The following is a 23,794-nucleotide window of genomic DNA, read 5'->3' as shown; positions in this document are numbered from 1 at the left end:
CCCACTCTTGGATTACTTGGGACTATATTCAAATGCCCATTGCAAAGGGAGGATTGAGTATTCTTGACATGCATGTTCATATGTATGCTAGAAGGGCAATAGTGATTAAACATATGCTTAGTAAAGATACTGTTTGGGAAAAAGTTATATGGTACTTGCTTGACTTAGGATTTGTTTATTATCACGGTACTTGGGCACGTCTAACATGGACAAGCTCTATTTTGCAGTTCATTTCTCTGTGTCATGCCCTATTGCTCATTTCTTGATTGCTTCATGGAAAGTTTTCTTCTCTAAGATTATCTAGTCTTGTAGAGAATGTTACACTAAGTCTTGCTTCTGGAGCTATGTTTTTAAAAAGCCACTTATATGTACTTAGGGAGGACAATTTTGCTACTCTTCAGACGTGGAGTAGGCTCAATCGATCTAATTGTTTACTCTTAACAACCTTGGTGGCCTTTTTGGGTGCCAGTCGTAGATATAGAATTGATCATGGACTTTAGAATGTTTGGAACATGCTGGAAGCCCATGTAAGTAATCGCAGTTCTCTCGTGCACACTCAATGTAAATGATCAACATCAAGATTGGGAACTTCCTAATGCTTCTAGGCAATGGTGGAGATCACCTACTAGACTTTTTTATTTATCATGGTTGCCAAAGACAACCATAGCTACCAGATGTATCAAGATGTGGACTCTTCCTAGCGTAAATACATGTGAACATGCAAGCTGCAACATGTATGGGATTGTCAAATTTCACTTAAACACAAAGTTTTCTTGTGGAGGGTTATCATTGAAACAATCTTGAAACTATTGTCATTCTATTGAACAATTTTTTATGCTTACTCCTTTGAGCACATCATGGAGGACACAAAAGACATAAACTACTTTTTAGACCATAAAGTCATGTATCTTGCTGATTCTCGGAGCCTAACCTTGAAAGCCATGCTGGATAGCCATAGTATAGGTCAACTTACATCATAATGATAGGCGTTGTAAGTAGGCATCTGATAGGGTGGAGAACTTGATGAAAGTTGATCCTTTTGCCACGTGGAGTGACAAGATTATAAGATAAGTATGTATCAACGATTTAAAGAAAATCCTATTAATAGGAGTCTTGAGCGATTCCACAGTGAGGACAATATGTGTGCAAGATGGTGATGAGCGTCGATGGTGGTAGCAAGACGATGAGCAGTGAGCAGACACGAGCACGAAGCCAAGCAAGACCATGAGCAAGCAATGGTAGAGCAGTGGCTGATGACCGCAACTGTTGAGCTAGGAATGTTTTTGTATTTTTAAAGGATCTCGATGCAGACAACATAACAGATTCAGTGGGATGGTTAGTGCAAAGGTCTCATTGCGATGTGCACGTCATGTGCTGGATTCCCTGTATTCGATTGGAGTTTTACTCCGGCTTGCAAGAGAATGAGAGAGATGAGGAATCTACGAGATTGGAGGCATTATAATTACAAGCAAACGAGTATGTCACTAGTAGCAAGACAAGATACATAAGATTATAGGATAGGATTTATAGATAGATTATAGAGTTATAGATTATGAATCATAGATGGGTATGTAAAAACGTGGCACACATGCATGTTAATTAATACTCACTCACTCACACACACTCTCTCTCTCTCTCTCTCTCTCTCTCTTTGTGTCTCTGTGCTGAAGAGTGAAGCACACAGAGGCGCACTCCTCTTTCCTTGTTGATACGGGTACGCGTGCAAGCCAGTACTTGACTCCTAGAGTCCAGCGCTGTTAACATGCCGACCATGTTGACTCGCTTGCTTGGTCCCCAAGGTAAATATGCTGGTGTCAATTAATTCTTTCTTATATGTAAAGCCCTGTCAGAATCTGTGCTAAACGTAAACGTGGTGTACACACAGAGCTTTCTTCACCTCCCTCTCTATCCACCAAGATCCGCACAGAAGAGGAGCTGTATAATCGGACGCTTTATACCCAAGAGAAGGTGAGGGTTCTTCCCTCACTCAAGGTTTACCGATTAAACTTTGTACCGTTTGTAACCAAAGTCTTCCAATAACTGATTAAACAGTTTTTATGAGAGTGCATGCAAATATATAGGCATGAAGTTCACTCGTTAGCCGTATACACCAATAGTTTAGTTGGTTGAGCGGCAATCTTGACGTTGTAGACAATGTATATGTCTTCTCTTCGCGCGCGCGCACACACACACATACACATCCTGACGTCGTAAACAATCTATATGTCTCTCCCTCTCTATGTGTGTCTGTGTGTGTGTGTGTATATATATATATATATATATATATATATATATATATATATATATATATATATATAGAGAGAGAGAGAGAGAGAGAGAGAGAGAGAGAGAGAGAGAGAGAGAGAGAGATTGTCTGAGACTTTAACCATAGTTGCAACTATATCCATATGGTTAGGTGAATCATATCCGTGTGGAAAACTCTATTAGCAAGAAAAATTCAAGCGAATGAGGTTGAATTTTGGGGTCATTCATGATGATTAAACAATTTTTATGAGCATGCATGCATGTGTGCATGCAAATCTATAGGCACGAAGTTCATTCGGTAGCCCTATACAGCAAGAGTTTTGTTGGTTGAACCCCAAAGTGCACTCCCGATCCCAAAAGGCAATCATGACGACGTAGATAAGGTATGTCTGTGTGTGTCTATATATATATATATATATATATATATATATATATATATATATATATATATATATATATATATATATATGAGAGAGAGTCCATGGAGGTCAAATATGATGCATGGGTGCAAAAAAAAATACAACGGCTCCTAATTGAAAGGCGATCAATACATATTCGCTAAGGACTGAGGGTCCATCGGGAGGGTAAAAGAAAAGGAAAGAACAAAACCTAGAGGGGAAAGCCGTTTTGGGGTTTTGAAACTCTTGGATGATGGCTTTACCACCTAGGTAGAGTGACCATTACCTTGTTTGTGGGTTTTGTGCATTGTGTGTGTGTGTGTGAGAGAGAGAGAGAGAGAGAGAGAGAGAGAGAGGCTTTAACCATAGTCACAACCATATCCACATGGTTAGACGAATCATATCCTTATGGAAAATCCAAGCTAATGAGGTTGGTGGGGTCATTAATGATGATTAAAATTCATAGCAGCTTTGAGACTAAAGTAAGATAAGATATGAAAAGTTCTATATTTGCTTTGTAAACCAAACCTTAGTGAAGAAGAGAGTTAGGCCTTAGTGAATCATAGAACTCTCGGAAGCAATTGTGGACGTTTGGATAAAGCTTGTGGATTAGTGTCACATGGCAAGTTGATAATGGCAAAGCTTTTTTCTTCCCCTTTTGTGAAAGCGGGGCATTAATTGAGTATCACCTCGCATATAGGCAACTGCCTTAGAAAGTTGATATTTGTTTTTTCTATTCTTCATAGAAAGCGACCCACTGCGCAGGCCCTCTCACACACTCTTTCTGTGACATTTTCCCTTATTTTGTATTTCAATTTGCAAATAAGTCCTTTCCAGAGTGTGGGGAAAATGTGTCAACTTGATATCATGCCTTTTTCAATTTCAAAAATGTTGATTGAGGGCAAGGAGAAAAGAAGAAATTTTCTCCCAAAATATAGAAAAATAGTGCAAAAATCCAAAAAATAAACCTAATTTTCTAAAATCTCCTCTTAGCAAATTTGAGTAAAGGAATTTTGTATGCTGTGGAGATATGATTTTTCCAAACACTCGTCCTTTCATCAAGAGCCTCACATGGACCCTTTTCATTTGTTTTGTTTTAGACTGCCAATGTGACTTCCTAGTGAATTATATTGCAAAGAGCTAAAGCGAATCCTCTAAAGCCAGAGTTCACAAGAGTTGTCAATTGAGGCACAATTTTTCTAACATTGAAGTAGATACTTTTTAGGAATTTGCAATTACAAAAACACTTACAACTAAAGTGCTCACATTGCTAGGGCTCTTGCCCTTGGACACTCGAGTGCATCTCGATCCACCCGAGGAGTAGGTTTTCTAGCTCTTTGTCGTTCCCAGGATGGGTGCATCAATTAGGTGTCCATGGTGATGTGTATGTGTGGCTCTTGCCCGACCATGTTTCATGGCTTATATTTGGAAGGGATAAGCACTCCCCTTGTGGGCTCTCTGGTGCGTCAAAAAACAAAAAGAACAAACCTCTTCATGTTCCTTAAATCTTAATTACATTAAGAATTTTGTTTTTCCCATACTCACAATTGTGAGTTGAGATAATTTATATTAACCTGATAAGAATACAAGAGCCCTCAGGCACATGTGCCTGAGGGGGCTAGGGTTCTAAATAGCTCAAAGTATGCATCCATCCTTCATCTTTGTCTGCTACCCCTCTTCTTGCTCCTACCATGTAAGTGAGCTCAATGCTTGATCGCACAATATCATCAAAGAGAGCTACTTCTAGTTTGCCCTCAAAGACACAAAGGTTCCTAGAGAATTTTACCTCTCATGGTAATTACATGAAGAATTTTACCTCTCATGGAAACAAAGCATCTCAATGCAAAGAGTTTGTTTAGATGGATTGCCACGCATTATACATTCAAGTGGAAGCACACCTCATATGCAACTTGAGGTGGTCCTGGACTTTTTGGCATGCGAAAACATGGCTTAGAAAAGAAGGGAGAAAGAGTACAATTTTTTTGAGTTTTCTCTATAAGTTAGCAAATGGGTCCCTTCATTTAAGGGACTCGTGTGACTTCCTTAAAAACTTCCTTTCCTTTTTGTTTTAGAATGCCTTCACTTTGATTCTATGGTGCTGAGTGCTTACCAAATATCAATTGTTTTTCTAAGAGCTGAATGGTTGACACATATCCCAATCATACTTTTATACCCGTATGCGTTTGTTGTATGGAAACATATGTAAAAAATATGGTTTTAGCATAGGAAAACCTCTTGTAGGAACAATTTCAAGAATGCTCATATATCTATCCACAGAGAGAGAGAGAGAGAGAGAGAGAGAGAGAGAGAGAGAGAGAGAGAGAGAGAGAGAGAGAGAGAGAGAGAGAGAATTAACATCTACTGAAGTCTATGTTGGTATATGAGAAAAACAATATACAATGATGTCCATGTCCAAAAAGACAAAGGAGGTGTGACATGCCTCTGTGGCAGTGCCATATAGAGGTGATGCGTGCAATCTATTTGAAGGGGGTTTATCACTGTGAGAAATCGTGTGCATGATGGCCCACTTATCAGATATTTACTGATAAGAATAGGTACTACATTTGATCTTAGAGAGAGAGAGAGAGAGAGAGAGAGAGAGAGAGAGAGAGAGAGAGAGAGAGAGAGAGAGAGAGAGAAAAAAGGAAAATTTGCGCAAGTTATAGACTTATGTTATGTTGGCTAATAAATCTCCTTACAGAATCTGAGCAGTGAGAACACAAATTGAATACAAACATATATTGGAGTGTAAAGAAATTCTAAGGAGGAGAAAGAATTCAGAGGAAGGTAAACAAACATCATAGGTATGCTAGAAGAAAACATTAAGAGGAAGGTAAACAAACACTACAGGTATGCTAGACAACCTCTTTACATAGGGAATACAAAGTCCTTTAACTTTCCAATGTCATTTGGATTTTTATATCTTATCTTCACTTTTGCATTTAAAGGTTCTTAAAAATTGTAGAGGCATAAAGGAAATCATAGTAATAAAGGCATAGTACTATAGGTATGGTTGCCACCTTATGCCACCTTCTCCCAAGATTTTTCATAAGGATCAGCTCAGTGTGTAGCTTTGGTTGTGATGATTGTGGCATCGTTTGCATGGGGGGAATACCATGCGTACCCATGCATGTGCATTGTTTTCACCATCCTTGTTGTTCTATGGCACCAATATCTGGGCTCACCAAACCTGCAAAGTTTATTGGGCTGTTTTTCTCCTTCATGGTCACCCTACTTTGCTGCTACCAATGCGACTACTCTACATGAGCGCCTATTCACCATTTTCCTCTTGAGTAGCACCTCGCCTTCTCTCCATGCTTGTGCTATGTCAGGGCCCTTCAAAAGGTTTCATGAGATTGTTGTGAAGAGGGGAGGCACATGAGATTGTTGTGTAGCCACCAAGACCTCCTATCCATCCTGTCTCTATATTCCCTCAGTACAAACAAAAAATGGTTGTTCAAGTTCAACTAGAATGTACGAATCAGAACAACCCATAGTAATAGTCTAAATCCCAACCCCCTAAACTACCTCTGGGGTAGGATGTAGCAGTTGGTGAATCAAACCTTGCAGGTAGTGTCTTATCTCATGCCATATGCATGCAAGGACACATAAGAGATGCATCAAACAAGCATCTTGGTATACATAATTTGAAAACATTAAAAGAAATTTTTATAGTTTGAAGTGTAATCAACCATCTTTGTGTAGCTAGAGAGAGGATATGCGATTGCAAGCTAGAGAGAGAGTGTCCCTAAGTGTCTAGAGTGAGAAGAAGATATGTGATTGCAAGCTAGAGAGAGAGTGTCCCTAAGTGGTTGGAGTGAGAAGAAGAAGAGATGTGATTGCAAGCGAGAGAGTGTCCCTAAGTGACTGGAGCTTATCGACTGATAAGTTTATCTGTTTGCTATTGTATACCACATCATATTTTATCGATCAATTAGATAGTAATTTATTTTCTTATTTGTGTATAGTTTGAGATGTTTATTTTCGAATAAAGTCGAGTTTTTTTTCATTATTCAATCGAATAAATGCAACCAAGTTGTGTGTGCCTTGAGGAGCCAAAAGATATAGAAGGGTATAGACATTTGCCTTTTCTTAGCCACTTATATACAAATTTGATTCAAGACGAGTTCCTATTCAAGATATGTTTGGATTGGTAGCCCACAGTTTTAACACTTTTTTCATTATTATCTTACGCTAAAGAGTGTTCGCTTTCACTCATCAGAGTTCTTGTTTTTCCAATAGTTAGAATCCATTCCCTCCTTTACTGAACGGTATCGTCGTCCTAGGGTTTCTTGAAGGTTTCTTGACTTCCAAGTTCGTTTGATATAGCAAAAGTGAAAAATTTGTGTGCAAATCAGAATGGCTTCTTTTTTTAAACCTTTTCTCCTAGAATTAGATCATTCTTTAATTAGCGGATTTTCCAAGTCTTGTGCACCCATTTGCTAATTCTAAACCTCTCGTGGCTGGGTAGTCTTTGAAGAGATGGACCCCTCCTGAGCACAGGTCTGTGCCTATCCCTCTAGATTTTATCTTGATTCGAGTTCGTATTGGCCTCCCCTTGCTAAGGAAGAACTTCATTATGTTAGGCCATAGAGGATCCTAGATATTGCTTCTTTGACTCAAGCCACAACGACCTCCGTTGTTTGTTAAGTGGAGAGAATCAATTTGCCTTGTAAATTAGCTTGATGGATGTTTCCCTCGTTTGTGGTAGAGCAAAATTCCTATTTTTGGGCCAATGCTAGGCTTCCAATCAAACCTCACAAGTAGGCGCTAGAGCGTTACTCAGACCTTCAACTATTCTGTTGTTGAGGTTGTATTAGGTAGTCAACTAGTCTACTTATTTCTATCTCAGGTTAGGTCTGTCCTAGAACTAAGTTAGATATTTTAATGATTTGTTGCTGATTTTTCTAGATCTCTTTAACACTAGACTGGTAACCTAACAGGACATAAAAGTGTCCTTTCAGGGTTTTGGGAAAAAATTCCAAAACCATAGTAGATCCACTCATTTTGAAAAATCCTTTCATGAGCTTATAGTTCAAGGACTACTACATATAGGAAAAATGAGAAACTTGTAAGATTTCTCATTCCTTGGTCACTAGAAGCCTCCAAAGTTGATGGACCAATGCATTTTGCCCAAAACAACAATTTCTTACTGTTGATTGCATATAAATAAGAGTGGGGATTTTTGTAGGACATGAGATAAAAGCCATGTTAACTTCAATGGGTTGGTGATCAAAACATATGGTTGCTTTTACCTCACCAATTTCGATTTGGGAAAAAAAAAGGTACAAAAAGTTGCATTTTTGCCATTCTTTTTTTTTTTTCCGAGAAAGAGATCCTTCTATTAGTTAATGAAAGCTGCCCATAGGGCTACATCCACCTCTGCAAGAGAGGGCTACAATAAACATGATGGGGAGACTCTCCCAATGAAAAAACAGCATATATACAATGGGGCTAAATCAAGAGATGGGAGGAGGGAAAAGCCACACAGGTGGACAGTAGTGCCATCTGAGCACCCCCTGGACCATGGAGTAAAACGGCCCAGGGCGCCAGAGACGAAGGAAGGCCTCGCGACGCTCCCGCATGCGGTCGGAGCAGCCCTGTAGCCCCTCAAGCTGTCCTCTGAGAGTATGGATCAGCTCTAGCCAAAAGTCACGAACAGTCTCTGCTGGTGGTACAAGGCGAGTCTCAAAGATGCGGAAACAACGGGCCCGCCAGATGAACCAGAGAGCTAGGCCGCTGATGAGCTCCCAACACTCCTCTCTCTCACTGCTCCACTCCTGTGGAGTAAGGTCTGTAGCAGGCTGGAGTGTAGGTCGACCCCCCTGTATCACTATCATCCTGCTGGTGGAAGATAGCTCAAACTGAAGTGCCGGGCCCGTGAGGGTGGACCAAGCCGCCGCCCCCCAAGTGTACTGTCGAGCCATGGAGAGGGCAGGCATCAGCCGAAGAACTCGTAGCCACACCTGTTGGGCCGAGGGACAGTCCCAAAGACAGTGTCGTTGACTCTCCACCAACTGGTCACAGGCTGTACATGCGGCCGAGAGACCACAATGTACAAGCCAGCTCCCTACTGCTGTGGCTCTGTGTGCAACCAACCACTGGAACAAGGTGACGCGCCTCGGCTGTCTGGAGTCCCACAGCCTCTGCCAAAAAGCTGCCAAGAACTCAACTGTGAGACCCTCCTCCTGCCAATGACGTGCTGCAGCGGGGCGGGCCTCTCTCTGTGCTGCAAGTATATGACGTCCAAGCCGAACAGTGTACTGAAAGAAAGGGACTCCAGGGCGGTTTGCAGAAGAGAATGGGTCCCTCCATAGCCACTCACCAGGATCCCACTGTACTTGTGCCAGTGGACAGCACTCCCAAGCCCATAGCCTCCAGTGTCCAGTCTCAAGAGCTGCTGGGTCAAGGTCTATGACGCAAGTCCTCCCACAGATGCCCACAACTCGGATCCTCTGGAAACAACACTCTGCTACCTGCGGGGCCTCTACTGCAACTCTCTGTAAACGTCCCCCACCTTGAAGCTTGAAGAATAGGGCTGGGACAGTCTCTGAGCAAGCCCTGACTGAAATGAGAACCTCCAGTCGTGTGAAGGCTCCCATCCACCGGGGTGCTACTGGCTCGAGAGGCGTGAGCCAATCAGCTGGAACTGACTCTGAGATGTCCTGACACATGCTCTGAACCCCTCTCATGCCCTGTAGCTGGACAACCTGCACCTCCTCTGACAAACCTGTGAACTCTAGCCAATCACCTAGAGAGCGCGCTGGACCTGCTGCCATGGGACCCCAAGAAACATGAGGCCTACTCCCAACCAAGTGGCCTCTCTGAGTGCTAACCATGGGGTTCCAGACGAGGGGCTGCCGTAGGCGCTCCTCCGTGCACGTCGGCTGTCGCTGCTCTAGGCCACGCCGCAATAGCTCCCAAGACCGAAGCAAACTCACAGCGAATCGGTCCTCCAGTCTCCTGCTCAAACCAACTCGGCGCAACTCTGTAAAGATCTATCTGGTCGAAGGTTGCCAAGGGCCTCCTGCCTGAGGCACCCTGGCACGAAGCCTCTGCAACAAGAACTCCTTCCAGGGCTCCTCGCCTGGAAGAAGTCCTCTGACGACGAACTTCCCAAGAAGGGCTCTGCTCTGCTGTGTTGGATCAATGATCCCAAGCCCTCCCTGAGAACAAGGAAGTGCGATGACCGACCAAGCCACCTTGGCTCGGGCAATCTGAGTGTCGCGACCAGACCAAAGGAAGTTCCTGATCAGCCTCTCTACCTGGTTGATACAAGAACTCGAGAAGATCCAGCAAGAAGTGATGTACCACATAGTCGCCAACAACACCTGGTTGGCAACTACTACTCTACCAGCCAGCGAAAGTCGTGCTGAGCTCCAATGTAACAGCTTTCTCCTGATGGACAGGAGAAGAGGAGCAATCTGCTGCTCGGGGGACAAATCCAAACCAACCTGACAACCCAAGTACCGAACTGCAGTCCCTGGAGGAATCCACCTGAAACCCTCTACTGGCATCCAATCTGGCACAGGAGCACTACCAACTGAGAAAGCCACTGTCTTTCTCCAGTTGATCAGTGCGCCCGATGCACAGCAGAAGGTCTCCAAAGCCTGCCCACATCTGTGTAAATTGGCCTCCTGGCCCTCTAAGTACAAGGCTGAGTCGTCGGCAAACTCAGCGTCCAGAAGCTCATCTCCCCGTATAGGGAGTGCTAAGCCCCTCAAACCAACCTGCTGTGACACCAAAAATCTGCTCATCGCCTCCGCATAGAACAGAAAGAGAAAGGGGGCAAGAGGACATCCCTGTCTGACCGATCGTGTGAGCATGAAGCGCTCACCTCTACCTCCTGACAAAAGCACTTGACTGCGGGCTTGTCTGTACAAAGCTGACAGCATTTTTGCCATTCTATGGACCTATCATCAAAGTTTCTATAGTCATGCTCAATACAGATACTATATACATGTTTTCTTAGTTCCCTTTGGGCCTTTGGATCCAAAAGGAGCCATGGAGCATGTCAAAAGGATAATGGATCTCTTACTAAGTGGAACCTTGGGGGCAATGATAAAGTGCTAAATACAGCAAACATGAAAAAACTGGGTTTAACATTATGACCTCTAGAAACCCATAGAAACTACTCAATATCTAGCCAAGTTTGTAGTTTATGATTAGATATGGTTACTCCCTACAAAATACACACAATTGGACTAAGAAACTAGCAATATTGAGAAAGTTATACTTGCTACTCTAAAATGTTTCGTATTCTTCAGCAATCAAAAAACTCAACCATCATCATATACTATGCTATATAGCATATTAGGTCCCCCAAAACTCAAGGAAGATTAGATTTTATGTTATACATTAGACTTACACGATCAAAATTGAATTTGGATATCAAGAAAGCCACCAAAAAAATCATAAAAGTGCTAATTTTGCCCAAAAAACAGGATGATGCAATTCTTGTAAGTTGGTCATAACTTTCAATTTTAACACGTAGATCTCGCCTACAAGCATCAAAACATGTTGAGAACTATGAAGGTTTATCCTCTAGCAATCTAAACCTCACAAATATGAAGTTTAGAGTGGTATAGTTGCAAAAATTAAAAAAAAAGCCAAAAACAGGACCCGTTTTTTCACACAGTTTAGGTTCAAAAATGTTGTGGAAGAGTAAATTTAGTGGTGAAATCGATACTCCAAAAAAAATGTCAAGTTTTTTTCAGCTCATAAGGCAACTTTGTGGATATATATCACCTAGAAATTCATTTTCATACTCTTCAAATAATTCAAGAAAAATGGTCACTTAACATGACACAAAAGTGTCCAAGGACATAAAAGTGTCCTGTTACCATTCTAGTGTTAAAAGGGCCTTAGTAAAACATCTCTAATGTTAAAGAACCAGGGGAGACTAGTTGGTGATGGGACTAGTTGGTGATGGAATCAACTAATAAATCTTATGCGTGTTTGGCTTTGATAGTCTTAAGTCTATTTTCTACTTTTGGTTTGGCAAAGCTACATTGACTCAATTCAGATATGTTAAAAAGAAAGGGAAAATTGTCAAAATACTCCTTTAATTTTTTTTATTTTTTTATCTTTGCAAAACTCACAATTGTGAGTGAATTATATTGAATAGCCCAAAAAATTACAAGGTCTTGTCATGCTCTTGTTGAACCATGACACCATTCAGGGACTATAATTACATCGGCTATCAGGGCAGCCACCCCCACCAACCCGCCGCCTCCTCCTCCTCGATACACAATGTCCATAAACTTGTCCCTATGAGATCTTTTATTTACCGATGGCCAAGATTTCCCCCCGTCCTAGGCATTCCATCTGGTGACAATAAGGCACAAGTAGTCCTAGACCAATCCTCCGAGTGTTGCTTGCACCCGAGCATCCATATTAGCACTTTGCTTTCTTGAGTAATTTCTGCGAAGCTTTCCACCTCAAAATCTCCTTCAAACACACGGCGGTTCCTTGTCTGCCGTACATTATGTAAGAAGAAGTATCTGATGATTTGAGTGCTGACGAGGAGGACAGGACATTCTTGCCTCCAAGGAATAGGTCAGTCTTGAAGAAACTAATTTTCCATGTTGTTTGGACCCACTTGCATATTTTCCCTGCGAGGCCTTTAATAGTTGGGTAGTCCATGAATAGGTGGGCCAGATCTTCACTAGCCATCCTGCACCCCAAGCATCGATCTGACCCAATCCCTCTCTCTTGAATCTTCACCCCCCTCGGTAGAGCCCCCCAAATTACCTTCCATAGAAAGACCTTCATGTGTTGCGGAACCTTTGGCTTCCATATGTTCTCCGTTACTTGCTCCCACCTTTCCTCCGGCCATTGCTTTTTCCATAGCTTGTTAAGGGGGCTAGACCAATTCTTCTTATGCATCAGTGTCTAATAAATGCTTTTAGGATGGGTTTTTTGTGATAGACTGCTTCTGGGCCATTTCGAGGCATTCCAGTCAAACTCCGAATCACAGATTGGCATCACTAAATTGTCAAGCTCCTTCATCACTTTGTGGACAAGCAAGACCTCCAAGCTATTGAGTTGGTATTGGGTAACCAGAAGGTCAATGGTTTTCCAACTCTTGTTACCACTGTTCCAGAAGTGCCTAAGTCGCTTCAGACCCTTATTATTCAGTTTCCTCGCTGTCTCAATCCAATAGGGAGTTTGTGGCGGATCTACAACTTTGGACAGCCAAGGGGACCAATGCAAAATGGAGTTCTTGAAGTATTTGACTTCTTCCCCCCACTTTAAGACTCCTACTGCTGTATTTCATTTTCTTATCAATTCTCCTGACCTGTCCCCTAGTCTTAAGGTAGACCACTCCGGGGCTAACAGTTTGTCATGAACCTCCACCCCTCTCCACTTTCCACCATCCGAGCCAAGTTTGGCTGCCTCTACCATATCTTTGACCATGACATCCCAAACTTGATCCTGTTTACCCAAGGAAACAACAAACTTGGTGCACCAAGCTTCTGCATGGGCCACAGGGTTGAAAATTCCGAGGCCTCCTTGATTCACCGGTTGAGCAATTGATTCCCACCGGGCCCATTGCCATGGCCTGGAGGATTTCGTGTTGTTTTTCCATAAAAACCTTTTTACTTGTTTTAAGAACTCTTTCCAGTGACACTCATCTTGAGAAGCGGGCTAGTGAAGGCAATATAAGGAATCATGAAGGCATTCATCACTTTTATCCGATTTGGGAAGGGGAGAAGAGCATACTCCCACCTACTCATTTTTGTTTTGGTTTTTTTAAGCACCCATTCAAATCTTTGCTTGTGAGTTACGTCCACCCCCAAGGGGGCTCCCAGATGTCTGAATATATTTCCTTTTGTGACAATCTCCCGCGACCAGACAGTAGGGTCAAATGAGTCATTTTCTGATAGGGAGATCAGCTTTGACTTCTCTATATTACACTGACTTCTCTATATTACACTGGGACCCCGAAGCTACTGAGAATATTTGTACAATCTCCAGAGCTTTTCTGATGACCTGGGGATACGCCTTCAAGAAGAGAGAATTGTTTGCAAAGAGTTTTGCTAGGAGTTGGCTCTTACCTGGCAAAGCAAGGCCTTGCAACTCCCCTCGTTCTGCATTAGCTTCGAGTAGAGCCCACAATTCTATCGTTGAATAGGAGCTTTGACTGGCTTCCAACCCCCAGTACGCGTATCGACAGACATAGGCGAGGCCCAAAGCCCAGAGCTTCCATGACGGCTTTTATATATGTCCATGTTATTTTGTCATAAGCCTTATCCAGGTCCGGCTGTAGCAGAATGCACTCTTGCTTTGTGACAGTTGCGTATTCGATGCCCACCATTGCTGCCAAGATGTTATTGTAAATGGACCTTCCTTTTATGAACCCATGTTGATGGGGAGAGATGATCTTGGTTAGTAAGGGGGCTAGTCTGAGGGCTACTGCTTTAGGTATAATTTTGTAGGCCACCGACATCAACGTTATAGGGCGCCAATGTTTCAGTTGAGGAGACCAAATCTGTTTTGGGATGGGTTTGATAAGCCCTCTCTTTACACTCACCTCCGACGACCCTTTGACCATGGCTTTATTGGCCAATCTTGTGATTGGGGCTTTGAGATCATCCCGAAATTCTCTATAGAATTCCACGGTCATCCCATCCCAACCAGGGGACTTTTCCTTGCTAAGGGCTTGCAATGCTAGTGAACATTCGTCTTCGGAGAATGCCCGTTCCAAGCAGTTAGCTTCTGAGTGGGGAATTTCCTTCTTGACACTCTGCAATAAGGTCCTTTGGCTTCTTCCACTTCTTGGGACTGGATCTCTGGCCGTCCAATGATTTGACTAAGATAGCTCAACATCAGACCAGCCATCTGTAATAAACAGCTGACGTGTCAAAGCCTAAAGAATGGAGTCAACTTACAGATGTGGTCGAGGGGCCTAAACCCTAATTTCTGCCAGAAACCCTAACTATTGAAATCCTAATTCTGAAAACCCTAACCCTAAAACTTGCAAACCCTAATTCTGGAAACCCTAACCCTAAAACCTACATACCCTAATTTTGGAAACCCTAACCCTAAAACTACAAAAACCCTAACCCTAATCCTAAGGACAACAGACAAATTTTTGAAAATTGCGTTGACTTGATGACGTGACAGGTTGTACGGATTTTCGTAAATTGCGTTGGCAGCTTTTTGGCTTTGTTTTTGAACTAGAAGCTTTTGAGTTTTAAAGGCTTTTTACTGTAACTGCTTTTCAGGCCAAGGGCCTTTAAATTTGAGGTTAGGGCTCATGCTCTGGAATGCTTCCTAGAGAAGATGTGGAGTCTCGAGTACCGGCTTGTACTGTGTTCATGCATTATAAAGAAATACCAAAAGGGGCGTCAAGGTTTGGGGCCAATACTCTCTGGGGTGGAATTCCGCCACTCCGTGTCGCGTGTTGTCTCTCTCTCTCTCTCTCTCAGTTCAGTTGTTATTGAAGTGCTAAAAGTCTGGGCATGTGGTGCCCGCCTTGTGACAGTGGTATCAGAACATCAGGCGTGTGTTTTTCTGAAAGCATACCGGTCCCACAAAAGAGCAGACCGATTTTATTGGAGGTATCTTCACCCTCCAACCCGGACTTATTAGCCACTCCCACCCTTACTTCATCGCGCATCGGGCGTGCTCCCGTCTCCACCGCAGTGTCTTACAGGGCTTAAGCCAATTAAGAACCCAATACTTGGAATTCATGGATTCAACAGAATATTTGTAGTTTCTGCTCAACGAGCTTCACGACATTCTTTTGCGGCATCCTCAGCAGAATCTTCCGATGCAGCAAGGTTTTCAACAATTTTTGAACTACATGTTATCCCCTCTGATGCCCCAGGTGGTACCTCCTCCTCCAACACCAGAAAGTACGAGAGATTCCAACCGGCAACCTTCTCAGCCGTCTGTCCCGATCGGGGGAGTCTTCAGGAATATGGTGCAGCCATCTGACCCTGATCCAGTGCAACCCCCTTTGCCACCGCCATTGCCCCCACCTCCACCACCACCACCACCACCAGGCTACAATGGTTGGAGCCCATATGGATACCCTTATTATCCATACCCGGGATATACGCCAAACCAACCCAAAGATTTCAAAGTTGGTGGCACGACAGTCAAATTTTTCACTTTTTCCGGGGTGAAAGATCGCAAGAAAGCATTGTAGTTCCTACAGCAATTCGACAACATCTATGCTTTAGGGAACTATACAGAAGAATCCAAGATTTCTGGAGTAGCGGGATTTCTTAAAGATAATGCTATGCAATGGTGGAGTTCAATCGCGACACAACCGCATGCTCCAAGGACCTGGCAAGCTTTCAAGATAGTTTTTGCACGTAGTTACATGACTTCTATGTTTGAAGTGCGGATTTTGGCAGAGTGAGGCAACTTGAAAATGCTTGCCATTGAAACCATGGACGAATATAACCAAAGGTTTCTCGACGTGTACCTTTCGATGTCTTTTTTTAGATCTGTTCCCGTGGAGGCCCAGTGCGAGCGATACACCATTGGACTACCATCACCATTGCTTTTGATGTCTTTTTTTAGATCTGTTCCCTTGGAGGCCCAGTGCGAGCGATACACCATTGGACTACCATCACCATTGCAGGAATATTGTCTATCCAAGCAAGTCTCTATCATCTAAGAACTTATGGACCATGCTGCGGTCGGCTACAAATTGATGAAGGGAAAGCTAGAGTTTACCACAAAAGAATCTCCGGCCGCTAACCACAACTCTCGACAACAACGAACAAATTCTCGAGAGTCTCGTGAAAGTCAACCACAAAGGCCTCGTTTGACACCTCAACAACGAGACACCTTACTACAAGAAGGCAGATGTTTTGGATGCTTTCAAACAAGACAGAACTATTTTGGTTGTCCCCAACGCACTGATAGACTTGCGGAGCCGACTCCGGCGTCGGCGGTCGACAGAAAACCAGGTCTATCTCCAACCAAACGAGCTAAAGCGGCCATTGCATGGATTAGTACCTGACATCTATGGCATACGCCTTGAAAGTACAAATGAATTGTGTCGAGCATATGGCAAAGTCAACGGTTTGAAAGCCCTAATTTTCTTTGACCCAGGAGCTACAGAGAACTTTATCCATCCACAATTCTTGAAGCAAATGGACTTTGATTATGATGTAGAGGGTGGAGAAATTGAAGCTGAGCTAGCCACATGGCAAACTCAGAAAGGTACCACTCATTGGTGCTCTTCCAGTGACTATCCAAGATTATCATGGAAAAGCAAATTTCCACATTATGAAGTTGGGCAATTGTGACGTTCTATTAGGCATGCCTTGGCATGACAAGAATGATGCGACTCTCCAAGTTCGGAACCGAACCATCATAGTGATGCATAAGGGCAAGCAAGTCGTCCTCAAAGTTCGGTTGTCCGAACAAAACCCTGAATGAACTCTCTAGTTGTTCTATAGTTAGATACTTTTGAACTTTGTTTGAGAAAGTATCATTTGAAGCTTTGTTTGAAATTTTATTTGAAATGGATGGTATCTATTTTGAACCTGTCTTGGTGCCGATTTGAATTGTTTGACTCTGGTTTAAAACTGGTTTCAATGATTGGTGATTTTACTCTCGGGTGGAGTAGTGAGAAAAGATGTTTGAGAATGCTTGTTCATACTCATGGCGCGGACCCTTGTGGTTATTTGCGGGGGAGTATCGAATGATTGAAAAATGTTGTTTTTACTCATGATGTATGAGAATGCTTGTTTATACTCATGGCCCGGACCCTTGTGGTTATTTGCGGGGGAGTATCGAATGATTGAAAAATGTTGTTTTTACTCATGGCCCGGACCCTTGTGGTTATTTACGGGGGGAGTATTGTTGTTTTTACTCATGGCTCGGACCCTTGTGATTATTTACTGGGGGAGTATTGTTGTTGTTACTCATGGCCGGGACCTGCATGGTTATTTACGGGGTGAGTATTAAGAAGTCTGAGTAGTGGTTACTCTCAGCACCTCCAAACGATGCACGTTGCGGTCTGGGGGGACGTTTGGTTATAAAAGGCCTCTATATCTCATGGCCCGGACCTTTTTAGGTTATTTGCAGGAGGAGTGATGAGGGAGTCGTTGAACAGCTCATGGCCCGAACCTAGATGGTTATTTGCGGGGGGAGTGTTCATCGGCGGCTTTATGTTTCTATGTCTTGTAACATGCATATGTGAGCATTTGTGTTGCATTGTGATGTGCCAACCACTGAATATTACTAATTGGATGAGATTGCCTGGGTATGTAATTTTAGTGCATCAAGACACCCGTGGAAGATCAGTACGGTCTGGGTGTGATGGCTAATTTTACTACGCCGGAATATCAAGAGTTCCGATATGGAGAAAGGAGAAGCTAACTCCTTGATCAAAACAGCCGAAAGGAGAAGCTAACTCCTTGATCAAAAGAGCAGAAAGGAGAAACTAACTCCTTAATAAAAAGAGCAAACTGATTGTCTCGGAAATTTTTGAGCTAACTTGAGTTGTTTTGCAGATATGTTGTAATCGTGGACGATTACTCTCTTTCAAGAAGGGGAGATGTAACAAACTGCTGACGTGTCAAAGCCTAAAGAATGGAGTCAACTTACAGATGTGGCCGAGGGGTCTAACCCCTAATTTCTGCCAGAAACCCTAACCGTTGAAACCCTAATTTTGGAAATCCTAACCCTAAAACTTGCAAACCCTAATTTTGGAAACCCTAACCCTAAAATTGCAGAAACCCTAATCTAACCCTAAGGGCAGGCGTAGCAAACAAATTTTCGAAAATTGCGCTGACCTGATGACGTGGCAGATTGTACGGATCTCCGTAAATTGTGCTGGCAGCTTTTTGGCTTTGTTTTTGAACCAGAAGCTTTTGAGTTTTAAAGGCTTTTTACTGTAACTGCTTTTCAGGCCAAGGGCCTTTAAATATGAGGCTAGGGCTCATTCTCTGGCATGCTTCCTAGAGAAGGTGCAAGGTCTCGAGTACCGGCTTGTATTGTTTGATGCAATACAAAGAAATACCGAAAGGGGCGCCAAGGTTTGGGAGCAATACTCTCTGGGGTGGAATTCCGCTACACTGTGTCGCGTGTCGTCTCTCTCTCTCTCTCTCTCTCTCTCTCTCTCTCTCTCTCTCTCAGAGTTCAGTTGTTATTGAAGTGCTAAAAGTCTGTTTCAGTCTGTTCTTTTCTAGTGGCACGTGGTGCCCGCCTTGTGACACCATCTCATCCTGGTTATGAACTGCTGTCCCTTTCTCATCATAGAGCGAGCGGACGTGGCCCCGGCTCTTCCTGATTTTTAAAGCCCTAAAAGACCAAGTTTGATTGGAGGCTTCAGGTTGAAGGAAAGTCTCCCTTGAGAGAAGCCTTTCCTTTCTCATATCTTCTAAGTGCTCATTAGCAAGGTTAGATTTGGCTTCGAGCCAACGTTTGTGCTCCTCCTCAGTAGCATGCCCATTGGCTTTTATAGAGGTAAGCAACTGTACCTCCGCTATAAGATGTAGAAGGTGTCCTTCCCTAGCTTTCTTGAATCGAGGGCCCGAGGTTTTGATTGCTTTCAGGATGCTCCGAGCAAAGAGGTCCCACGCATTGTGTTTGTTGAGATCGACATCTTCTTTGAGCTTACCCAGTGCTTTCTTGGTTAGATTCCTGAAAAGAGGGTCTTTAAATAGGTTTGCCCCTGTTACTAATAGTTTTTTCTCGCCTCTTGGGGTATGCTCCTCCCCTTTATTCTTCTTAAAATGTATGTGCAGAGGAATGTGATCCGAAAGGCTTTTTGTTGGGACTACCTTCATCTTCATCAACGATGGTATCCAGTTAGCTTGGTGTAAACAATAGCATCTGTCTAGCCTGGAGGCAGTGCGGGCATACTGGAGGCTTGTGTAGGTGAAACCAGGCATGCTCTTTCATGGGCCGACTTCCCACAAGTCTATCATTGCCCACTTTTCGCACAAACTTTGCCATTTAGACCTCTCCGATCCAGCCAGCATACTGGAGGATCCTGTTCTATCCCTACTCTTTTCTACCATATTGAAGTCGCCAACCAACAACCACTCCCCTTCAATAGGAGTATCCCTAAGATGCATCCACAGTTTAGCTCTTTTTCATTGCAAGGGCCGTACACATTCACAATGGTGAAGGGATGCCCTTCCCATCTAATTCTAATCCCCAAGATTCTATCGGATGGGTGGTTAAGAACCAACTTCGGCTCCAATTCTCTATCCGCAATGCTGAGGACGCCACTAAAACCGTTACTCCCTTCTCCATAGAATACCAGTTTCTTTCCTAGCACTTGTTTTCTCTTGCTATGGGCATCGAAGTGGTGTTCTTGGATGGCCCAGCAGTTGACTGTCTTCTCCTTTTTTTTTTCCTCCCAGAAAAGGGTACTCTTCTTACGGGTTTTCAACCCCTTTAAAGATTGGATAGTGAGAGACTCCATCATTAATGAGGGGTTCATTGGGATAGAGGAACAAATTCTTCAGCATCCGAATCATCTCGTCCCCCCCCCCCTCTCTCTCCTTGGTCACAGGAGAATCCGGGGGTATTAAGTCAGGGGATTTCTTTTCTTGAAGTGTTGCAAATGGATTGTGCAATGGGACAGTGAACCCCCCTCCTCTCGAAGGGGTGGAGGATGAATTAGATCCTTTCACCTCAAGTGTTCTCACGACTTGAAGCACTTTGGAGTCTCTTGCCACTGCCTTCACTCTTCTGGCTCTTTTCAGACCAGGGACTTGGACAGCCGTCATTGTTGTCACTATCATAAATTTGGGGGTAGCAGCGGGAGTAATGATCCTATTATTATTATTGCTTGCACCTTCATAAGTTCGTTGTATGGGAATCAATTCCTCCACAATCTTATCGTGCATCTTAATATCCATTTTGTCACATACCACACCTCCTTTATCCTTCTCTGCATTTACCCCATCGTTACTGCCTCCTTGCTTCTCCAGCCCTTCCATCGAGGATTCCATTTTACTGGGGGCTGTGCTGCGGGAGCTGCAGTATCATTAGACTTCAAGGGGTAGTCCTTGGCGAAGTGTCCAAAGTAGTTGCATCCAAAACATGCCCCAAAGTATGTTCTAAAGTTTAGCGGAATAGTAACTAGCCTTCCTCCGACATAGATAACCATGCTCTTAGGTGGCATTTTAGACACATCCCACCCTATACAAACCCTCTTTCAAGTTCTGCCAAACCCTCTCTTGCTAGGTATAAATAATGGAGCGCCCAATTGGCTACCAAGCATCCTAAGATTTTCCCATAGCCTGCTAGGCAGACCCACAAGCTCCACCCAGACCGGATGAAACCCTTGTAAAGATTCAGTTGAGTCGAACACTGGCTCCCAAGGCACCACACAAACCGTAGTCCTATTAAATTCTAGGGGCCTTTTGTCAAGGATCTTTTCCACATCGTACGCCTCTTTGAATCTTACTGAACAGAATCCTTTAGCGAGGTAAAAAGTACTTTCAACTGCTCCTCCATGACCAAGGATTTGAGGGCCTTGAAGCCATTGAATCATCTCAAACGTGTTCGGGATTCTTCCACTGAACCCAAATACAAGCATTAGATTAGCTTGCCTGGCTAACTGTTTTTTTATAATTGTTGGTGGAATCGCTACAGTAATAGCCTCGACAACCTCCACCTGTTGGGGCAAAGAATTTTTTAAAGCGGAAAAGAGCCGATTTGCCAACCTGTCTTCCACCAGCCCACTGTAATCTGTTTGGAAGCTAGTTCTTTTGTTGTTGCTAGGGCCGGAATCAATCATTTTGTTGACTTCCTTAAGCTCTTGCTGAAGCCTAGCTCTTGTATTCTACAGTTTTTCAATATCTCCTTCACTCGACAACCCTTCTACTGAGCCTTTTCCACAATCCTTAGAGTTAGGCCCCTTGAGTATGCTAGCAAATGAGATGCCTGGCCTGCGCACTGCAGATGCACTTGACGCCTTCTTTATGTTCGTACAGATGGGACCCTGAGGAGCCCCGTCTTTGAGGGTTTTAACCTTGAATTTGAACCCTTGAGCTGAGCCCATTTTCTCTCTTGTTTTCTCAGAAGGCACTTTTCCAATCGATACGGTTTTGTCCTCTTTCATGGTTGAAGCCTTTGGCGAATTGGGGCTCGACATTTCCACATCATATAACGGTTTCAAGACCGAGCCGTCGCCTTCATCCATCGGCACTGTTAACTCCATTTCGAGTAATTTACTCGCCGCTAGCATCTGTGTAAATTTTACAATATCTTCGCCTACGACTAAAGCGTCGGGTTCCATTACCAAGTGGCACACAAAAGAAAAGAACTATAAACTCCCCTTCCAAAAGCAATAAGGAGTGGTATAGTGGAATGCTAAGGCATAAGTTCCTAAACAAAAAAGAACGATTATTTGCTAGGGCAAAGCTATAACAAACAAAGCTAAGAAGCGATTATTATCTAACAAATAATCGCGATTATTGCTGTTTCGGTCAGGCTAGCAACGAGAAGGAGCGAAACAGAGGCTTGCAGGCTTCGTTCTGTGAGGGCCACGAAGCACGCGTGTTTCGCAGGTGTGCTTGCTTTGAAAGAGCTATTCATAGTGGGCGAGGTTCTGCGGAGATGGAGAAAGTCGGATGAGCAGCAAAAAAGGACGAGCTGCAGAGAAACTGATGAGCTTGACGAGCTACAAAGTTTGGGGTGTGTGCGTAGTCAATCTTGCTCAAGTGACCCGAAGTCCACTCTCGCTTGCAGAAAACTAAGCGTTGCTCCTGCCCCCCATAGTTCTTCAATCCTTCTCTCGCTTTATTTCATGTCTCCTCTAGGGATTCTTCAACCACATAACAAAACCCTCATCAAATACTCCTTTAATTTTAAAAACTCTCAATATATCCTTGTATCATTTTGGGATGGATTTGCCCCAGTTTTTTGCATATTATAATCTTTATAACAAAGACAAACCCGAGCAAGTGTTGTATACAACTAGTAAATTTTATCATCAACATAATATTTTTTGTTTGTTATATATTGATGCACAACAACAAAAAGAGTTTTCAATGGATAGAATACCTCCTAAATTCCAAAAGATCAAAGTTAACTTTTAAAAAATGGAACACAATATTTGAAAATATTATCGATCTTCTAGCTCAATCTCTATTTCTTTAACTGTAATCTCCTCTACTTCTACTCTTTCTGCTTGGGCTTCACATGTTTGAGCTTGAAGTAAGATTGATAGACTAATAAGAGCTCTAGACCTTTACTTAATGCTCAAGTCATTCTATGTTTCTTTTTGTAAGGTAAGTGCTCCCTTGTCTAGTACTTTGGTTCTTGATTGTCATTTATACTTGAGAGCATGTGCATCCTTCCTCCTCTAAGCCACATCAATTTGAGAGAAACTTATTGCACCTCAATAGTTCATTTATACACCAATCGTCCCTTCCATGTGGTCTTGCTCTACCCATACTACAAGGTTGTCATACAAGGGCACCCTTTTTACACGACCTATGTCTGAAAAACACCATTAATTATGAAAGATTTCTTTTGTTACAATAAAATCATATTTTTCTTTAATTGACCAATATATGCCTTTTTTGATCAATTTACAAAAACGACAATCAAAATTAATAGAGTTCTATGCCTAAAATTTTCTAGAAATACATCATCATAATTGAAAAAAGCTAGTTGGAAACAAATAAAATATCGAGGATCTTTTAACCATACAATATGACAACTTCAAGCTTCAATTGAATAACTTCTTGCACAAAGATTGAAGATGCTGCTCCTTTCCATTTTGAATCATTGTTTGAAAAAATATTACAAATGTCAGGAAGGCCATAGCATCCACACACAATGGGCACATCATCGTCGGAATATGCTTTACATCTTTGGTCATGTGGAATATTCATGCCCCCACCAATTATAAGAGGCAAATTCGGCTCCAATCTATGAAGATCAAAGCCATGCCATACCCTAAAAGGTGGTACTAGAGCCTTCTTCAAATTTGGAACGATAGTTTGAACAAGAGGGAAGGTCGTTGCAGTGACATTGCATTCTAATTTGTTTGTAGAAAATTCAGTCTGTTTTGAGCTTGCGTCTGCTCGAGAGAAGGTGGTGTCCATCAGGGAAAAAAAACTAAGTGAGTCTTGATGGTGGCATTGAAGGGAACTGCCTAAATTTGGAGGATTGTAGTGTAAAACTCGATA

General features: G+C 42.9%; 1 long non-coding RNA gene across 4 annotated transcripts in view; it reads left to right on the top strand.

Moving 5' to 3' along the window:
- The first annotated feature begins 1,594 nt into the window (after nt 1–1,594).
- The window catches only part of LOC147450448 (uncharacterized), a 41,410-nt gene continuing 19,210 nt past the window's right edge, over nt 1,595–23,794 (top strand). For 2 of the 4 annotated variants that reach the window (XR_015189267.1, XR_015189268.1), the window contains exons 1-2: nt 1,596–1,799; nt 1,886–1,968. This is a non-coding gene — a long non-coding RNA (uncharacterized LOC147450448). Of the gene's footprint in view, nt 1,800–1,885; nt 1,969–23,794 lie in introns of all 4 variants that reach the window. The other 2 variants (XR_015189269.1, XR_015189266.1) reach the window with 2 other exon arrangements.

This window comes from Adiantum capillus-veneris, chromosome 9 (assembly GCF_014529385.1).
Source record: "Adiantum capillus-veneris isolate H3 chromosome 9, ASM1452938v2, whole genome shotgun sequence".
In the NCBI taxonomy this organism is placed as follows: domain Eukaryota; kingdom Viridiplantae; phylum Streptophyta; class Polypodiopsida; order Polypodiales; family Pteridaceae; genus Adiantum; species Adiantum capillus-veneris.
Note: the sequence above shows the minus strand (reverse complement) of the source record. Positions and strands in the feature narration are given on the sequence as shown.